The sequence below is a fragment of the Polyodon spathula genome, chromosome 21, assembly GCF_017654505.1.
Source record: "Polyodon spathula isolate WHYD16114869_AA chromosome 21, ASM1765450v1, whole genome shotgun sequence".
In the NCBI taxonomy this organism is placed as follows: Eukaryota; Metazoa; Chordata; class Actinopteri; order Acipenseriformes; family Polyodontidae; genus Polyodon; species Polyodon spathula.
The window spans coordinates 7069608-7076271 of record NC_054554.1 but is presented as its reverse complement, the minus strand read 5'-3'; positions in this window follow the sequence as shown (position 1 = coordinate 7076271).

Sequence of the window (6664 nt, the reverse complement as noted above, 5' to 3'; positions counted from 1 at the left end):
CAGGTGTAGGCTAACATAGAGAAATTTCAGTGGTCTTAACACGTTTTTAAAAGTGTATTGGGTTATGTGGCAGGGTGGTATGTTTTTTATTTTGGCAGGGATGGGATGAATTCTATCCCTGCCAAATACACATGTCGAATGTGGCTAGGTCTTGATTGAGTCATTGACCATCAATCAAGACCCAGCCACATGGTATAAAAGCAAGGAGAAATCCTTTGTTTGGGGAGAGGAGTTTAGGTGAGTGTTTGTACTTTGTTACTAAGTAAAGTGACAAAACGACCATACATGAAAAGAGAATAATTACAGAAACCTTTACCAATCATAGACATCACTGAAGGGCAAAGGCACAAATAGAACCTTCTACAGCTTGCAAACTGTTCCTGATGATTTTAATATAATCACGGTGACATGTGCACGTTGACCCTGGTAAGGATTGATTTGAAATCAGTCTTGTTCCTTACCTTCAACAGCTTGACAAAATTATATTGTAATTTGGACTGTAGATCCTTGTTCAGATTGCTGGTATATCTACAAATCTATTTCCCCACCTTTATCCCCAAAACATTTCCTATCAGAGGTGTTTCATTCCTGATACTATCAACCAGGCTTGGCAGTGAAAGCAGTAAAACCTGTTTTATCCAGGCCGTCTGTATATCACATTCCCAAAGACTCCAGTGCATATGGAAACAATCACCTACCAATTTTAAGCTGATGTTTCACATCCTTCTGTCCAGAAACATTTTAGAGATGTCTTTCTCTTTCATGGAAATATTTACACTTGTCCAGCATTAGTAGGTGGCCAACTCTTCTCTATATACAGTAGTGTGTGCATTCATTAGATCATCTCAAGATTTATCATTTATATCCTTTATATACCTGCCTGCATGAAAACCTCTGGTTGGGAAAATTCCAATTTTCAGTAAGTATCAGTGAAACAATAGACACCTGTGTGAAAATGTTAGACAACTTATTGTGCTTTATTTAAACATCTTAAATAACTTCTAAAAAGTCTCCGGCATTTTATCATTTTACATTTGTGGCTATGTGTTCCTTTTCTCTTACAATTTAAATGAATTGCACGCGTGGCCTATTAAAGTCCTCAATTAAATTATACAATCACTAATTTGCCTATTTCGAGAATTCTCCAAGATTTTCAGTAACAGTGGTTTGATTTCATAAGCACAACCAATTAAACCCACAGAAGCAATGGGGTGTTCTAATCCAGTTGCACAGTACTGTTTATATAACTCATTTAATGGGACTGTACAGCATAGAATCAGGTTGGTACCAAGCAGGATTTTGTGATACACCATTTAATATAACAATGAACATGTTAACATCAGGGTAGAGTATGTATTTAGAGTTTATTCTTTCTCATTGTAATCTGGGGAAGGGAGTTCCGGCACTTTGATATGCACAGCTATGGCTTAAGCATTTTGCCTCACTCTCTAGAATTAACTAATTTGGCTTCATAAAGTCGAATGAAACCTGCTGAAAAATGTTATGCGATCATATTAAATTACATACCGCTTTGTAGTTTTCCATATATCTTAACAAAATTTGACATTTCGAAATCTAACATGAAACACTATACTGCTATTATGGCTCCTGGTAGACTTTTGCAATATAATTTTGATTACATAAATGTTAAATAAAAGATCTAAATTATATTGACATAGTTTTTTTTTGTTTGTTTTGTTTTAAATCATGTCTCAATCCTAAAATTCTAGGTGATGCAAAACTTTTGGCCATAGCTGTACATGATAGTGGCTCATTTCAACTCTGTATCATCAGTGTATAACAATTCTGCTGAGTAATCGTAACAGGGTTTCGATATGATTCCCAAGGGATGTATTCCTTGAGCATGTAAACACAGTAGGTAGCTGCTAGGCGAGCTAGACCACCTAGGTGTAAGACCTGCAATCCAGATTTTCTCTTTAAACTGCAGTTCCTCTCCGAAGTCTACAATTGGTTGGAAATAACTCCTCAGCCGGTTCTAATTTAGACCAAATTGAACCATTGAAATTTTGAGGTTTTGAACCAAATACAGTGTTTCCATTCACAAAGAAGTACTGTGCACAAAATCCCATGAACAGCATTTAAAAGAAACCACGAAGGTTGCCAGACAGTGCATTAGTATTACTGACTGCGTTTACAGAACACAAATAGCTGGTGGTACAGGGGGTTTCTCTTACCAAAATAAAACAGGCACGGCGCATGCAGATTTAGGTTTAACAAGATACATGTGTCCCAAGGCTCTACCTGATTAGCCCTTTCACCACAAGAATCCACTGCCCCATAGACTATGCAACATTCTGCAAATAGGTTGAATTGTTCCCATATGTTTCCAGTCTGTACATACATAGAGGGCTTTCCAGAGCAGCTTGATGTACATGCTTATAGTATAACTTATAGAATTGGCTCAGCATCAGCAGGCCTTTGAAATGATGGACTGCAAAACAACTTTTCAACAAGCATTGACAGGAGGGATTCGTTTACCCCCAGGAATGTCAGCAAGGGAATATAGAGCCCCTGAATAATCATTTTTCCATAAGCCGCAGCTTTTTGTATATGTGCTTTCTGGGGTTAGTCAAAAACCTCTCCCTCTTAGGAACTTGTTTCCCACAAAGATACTGAAGACAGAATAACCATTTCTCCTTTTTGTGATTCCCCAATAATTGACTGTATTAACGTCTAACAACCCATATTTCAGAGACAAAAAAACAACAAAATCAGTTAAAGACATTTATTAAACGCAATCATTAGACACAGAGATCCAGTGGCGCCAAATAAGAAAGCCAGTGAAGTTGTGGATTCAGTGATGATTGTCAAACAGTTTCCAGTAAGCCTGAAAGACTCCACACTTCATATGCACAATTAAACTCAATCTCCTCCCATTCCAACATCAAACCTGGGGCATCCACCAGTTCCATCTGCAGTCTGCCACCCACTCACCTTACACAAACATACACATACAGCACCAGGAATTTGGGAATGAGATTGCTTTACTGTGTATATTATGATTTCATTGTATAAGATGTTTTTGGTCTGTACCAGTACTTACTTTTGCTAACGTGCACCAAAACATTAAAATAAACCAATTGTCAAGTTCTTATCAGTCGATTTTTGTTAAAAAATATTGCAAAGAGGATCAGTTGACAGAAGGATGAGAAACAAAAGACACCTACAGGTCACTTTGTGCTCCCTTGCATCCACATCCATAAAGTTGCTATTGTTTTCATTTTGCTGACAGAGAGACAGCTCTGTCATGATATGTAAGTTGGTTTCTTGTTGACTTGTTTTTCTTTAGAAGAAATGCTTTGAAACCCAAATCCTGACCCAAAGAAAACCAATTGTCCTAGAAAACCTCCCTGCATTTCTGCACATAAGAGTCAAATGCAGGTCCTGTGTCATTTAATTAAAATAGATGGAAAACACCCTTATCCCATAGCTGTGAAATACAGCCATCGTAGCCTTTTAAAAGCAATTTTTTGTTTATGTTACTTAACTGAAAAAGAGATACTGTATGTCTGGGATATGTTAACTTCACGTCAGAATAAAATCACTATATCTGTAAATGAACATTGCCACTTTCACACAGCATTAGTAGTACAGTTAAATACTCTACTGTGTGTGCAATTATTTAATGATACATAAAATGCCCCCCAAAAAACCCAACTTTATCACTGTTGTTTTTTGTTTTTTTTAATTATCATTTATTTTAAAAGCAAAACCAATTTGCTAAATATGTATTTGTAAATTTGCAACACATTTAAAAAAGATAATTGGAATTATAGATTACTAATTTCTATAATGTTTGAAGAAATATATTTTATAAGATTTATTTCACAACATGTTGCAGATATCTATCGTGAGACCATAAAACACTTCTGAGTTTGATATTTGTATTTTTTATTTTTATTTTTTTATAGCTTTCCCGTCTGTGTGGAAGCTTGCCTGGTGATTTACTAGCACCTCCTGTCTTTCTGCACAAGTGCTCCTCCAGGGCTCCCTGCTTCCTCTAACATTGTTATTTAGGACTCCCCAGTGACCCTGGGCCTTCAGCTCTCTCCCTCTATTCAAATGAAACCACTAGCCCTGACCCCACACTCTGTTATGTTTATAATAGGAAGAAAATTGTTACCTTGCTTACACTTTATCAGCTTACCGTCCTCATAAATGTCCGTGTGCACGTTCACTCTGTCATCATCTTGACCCACAGAAAGAATGAAATATGCAGTATATTATAAATAAATAAATAGATGTTTGAGTTGATTGGAAAACAGATATTTTGTATTTCCACGAGATCTTTCAAAGCTTTTATTTCTATTTTAAATGTTTTCCTTTAACAGTTTTGTATAATTGTCCTAGCCTCTAAATCCAGTCCTTCTTCGTATCTGAGCCTGGGAACGTGGCTCATAATACCAGAGTAAATGTCACAGATCGTTCTGGAGCCCCCAAACACACAGCTCGCACTGACACTGAGCCCTGCTATAACTCATATACTTCATGACTGAGCCCTGCTATAACTCATATATATATGAAGATACTGACTCATATTTCCTACAAGCTGTAGTATCAAGCACATTTGTTTACAGCCATTAGTGATAAATTCTCTTTTACTTGTAAAGAGGGCAATTCTGTATTATTTTAATTGTTATAAAGACATGTTGCAATATTCACAATTGACCTATGTAATATATTGATAATAGTTGTATTGCATAAGAGTAACAGAGCAGTTACAAACAGACACAATTAGGGAATAAAAGTAGTAGATAATAATAAACAAATTGACAAATTGTCTTAACAGTTGGTGCCAGAAAGAATAAGTAGAAAGGATGAAGTTAACCATACTGAAACATTGGGCTGCTGGCAATTCTGAACTAAAGAATAAGATTTTGATGCATCTGTTTCCATATGGAAACATTTGAAATGTAAGTCTGTTCTGTATTATAATTATGTTGGAATGTTGTCCAGCATGATAACATGGCTCCAAGTCATATTGTTACTTTCTTGTTTACTTCATCTATCTCAGTTGGACTGAAACCCGATGGATTTTTTCAGACAATTTGTCATTTACTGGATGCCATTTATACTGCTATATGCAGTTAGAGAAAGGGTCAAACAGAAGGCATGACGAATAAAAAATCAGAGACCAACTTGAACTTGAATCGCAAGGCTATTGACAGGCTTGAATCATCAAGACTTGAGCTTAGAATTCCAGATCTGAGTGCATCTCTCTGTAACTACCATTAATATATGTACCGGTATGTAGTTTGGACTGATTTTCTGTACTTGTTTTCCCCTTACTTCAGATCCTCCAGGCTCCTGGTTTTTCCAGTTGGCTGTTCTGAAAAGTTTTTGGCTGGGTTTTTTCTTTCCTTCGTTTGAGCATTCCTGAATATTTTTGAGTGGATGAGGAGACAGTCACATCCATGCTTTGCTCCACTAGCCCCCCTAGCCACAGAACTGCCACCACAACACCCCCATTACATCACCTCAAAGCGCACATTGTGACTGCATTTTAATTAGAAGCAGGGACAGTGGATGTTTTGTGCATTGTAACACTGATTGGTCAATTCAGTTAACAGCTGGCACTCTTTTCATATGGATGGACTTGCCTGTTTTGCCTTAGTCAGGCCATTTTTGCTACAGTGAGTTGGTGTGAAGAACAAATGCCCAAACCCTACCTAAAGTGATAATAATATTCACAGTTTGGGTCCTCCAAATTATTGTTAGAATTGCTAAAATTTGCATGAACTGGGTCCAGTAGACTGCAGTTTGCAAGCCACTTCCACTAGCACTTTAGAATTGGAAAGCCTGGTTTGCTGAACTGCGGGCTACCAAGAGAATTTATTATTCCTTCTTTTTAATTAGTCTCTAATAACCTTTTAACAGCTATGGTGGTATGAACTGGGATGTATGGTGTTGCTGTAGTCTGCAATGACAGTAAAAGATTTTGAAGAGCACTGAGGCTATAGATATCAGAGGGACTTGGGAATTAATGCATGCACACGAGGGATGAAATGTATTTTATTGAGCCGCAAAGCAATGTGTAAAAGAGTCTAAATAAATAATTATCAGTATGATTTTAACCGAGGCCCATGCCTCATAGCTGGCTAAGGCCTTATCCATACCAGTAGTTTCTTTGTGACCAATAGATGGAAAATTCACATTCAAGAACATAAGTAAAACACACAGCTGACATTTTAACATCAAAGCAGTTGTATTACCTTCTTCTATTCATAACTACTGTTTTCAAACCAAAGCAAAATGCAATTGAATTGAACTCCTCATTGATTGCACTGGGTTTCCTTACTGCAAGTGTTTGAATCTTGCAAACAGCACAACTGTCACCAAGACCTGTGCTTATTTGACCTCTTGAATTCCTTCCATTCATTCAAGGAATCTGACCTTTGCAGAGGATTTGTGTACCAGGGTTAAAGGAAGGATTCCTCTGCAGTTAATAAAGGCTGAGGAAAAATGTTGGGTAAATATTAAAAATGAATTATGTCAGATCTTCATTCCTTCCCCGTCTTGGTTTCAATGATTATGTTCTTGGACAGTCTCATGGGTCTGACAGCACTGAACTATGGGTCTCAAGGTATTTACAACTGGAGTGCATAAAATTCTTCATGCCAAGAACACAAGTACTCTATTAGCA